Source organism: Etheostoma spectabile, chromosome 4, assembly GCF_008692095.1.
Source record: "Etheostoma spectabile isolate EspeVRDwgs_2016 chromosome 4, UIUC_Espe_1.0, whole genome shotgun sequence".
In the NCBI taxonomy this organism is placed as follows: domain Eukaryota; kingdom Metazoa; phylum Chordata; class Actinopteri; order Perciformes; family Percidae; genus Etheostoma; species Etheostoma spectabile.
In genome coordinates this window covers 5,564,677-5,566,033 of record NC_045736.1, presented here as the reverse complement: position 1 = coordinate 5,566,033, position 1,357 = coordinate 5,564,677, and positions in this window count along the sequence as shown.

The following is a 1,357-nucleotide window of genomic DNA, read 5'->3' as shown; positions in this document are numbered from 1 at the left end:
TTTCTGTGTGTGTCTGTCGGTTAAACTTGTCGGTGTGAGACACCAAGGGGCAATCGGCGTTTGGAAATGAGAACAATGTTTTTTTGGAGGGGGGGTTACACAACCATGGGGCCAAAAGGCTCTTTGTTGACGGCCAGAAGTGTCCCGAGCACGGTCAACACGCCCCAAAATGAGAAGATAAGTCCAGAAAATCCATTCCTTACATGTCCCCCATTTTGTGATTAAATTATTAGATATGTACAATATGAAAATATTCAGAAAATTGAATGTAGAATATGCATTTTCCTCAAAACATTTACTAATTTAAAATATTCACAAATTTACTAAGGCAACATAATTTGCTAATTCAAAAGAGATATTTATATAACATGTATGTATTTGATCTGATCACATTTGAGCATCATTCCTGAGGCATTAAAGAGGCGGAAATGTACGTGTCATCACATTCATTTGCTCTGTTGTCATGGCAAAGCCTCAACCCACCCCTGAAAAAAATAAAGAAATCGTTTTTTCATATATTCTATATGGAGAAGCAGCAGCTCTGAAACAAAGTGTCTGGAGATGACACCTGAATCTATCATGCTCCTTGCTGTGCCATTGCTCCAGTGAACAGGCGTCATTTCTCGCTGTGAAGAGAAGATCTAACAGGCTGACACTGAAACTGCTGCACAGTCCTCCGTAACAAACATGGAGCAGCGGATGAGAGAAATCTAAGTCTTATGTTGTAAACACAACTTAAGCAACAGAATTTATTATTAGTATTTTTTTTTAAAGTCAGTCATTAAATCAATCAATCTTTGTTCATCCAATTTAATACATAGAGAAAACAGGGTGTGAATGGTTGGTTGGTTAATTTATTTAGATTGAATAGAATGCCTCCGTTCTATTTTGGCTATCAGAAACACTTTGTTTAATATTAAAGACCAGGATATAATTCGGGGCTCCACTCTTTGAAAAGGCGTAAACTGATAGACCATGATATTGATTCAATCTTATAATCTGAAGATTTGCTACCATAACTCGGTGTACAGTGGAGTAATACACAGTACTTCAATAAAACCTAATGCGGTTTTCTATAAATTAAGAACTTATTGAACTACTTAATAAACTTGACTGACCAAGTGGGCCACTGCAAAGGCCTCAGCCCACATGGGGCACCTGCTGTATTGGATGCGCTAGAGGCCACCCCTAACTCAAGAGTTTTAGTTCCAATCTCCGTCTTTATTAACAGTTAACTTACTCACTTAGCCTCCACCACGCTGCAGAGAAAGGTCTGTCTAGTCCACACAGCATTCCGGGATGAAAACTCAGATTGGACCGATCAGCCTAGGTAGCTGTCTGGATTTACCCTGCAGAG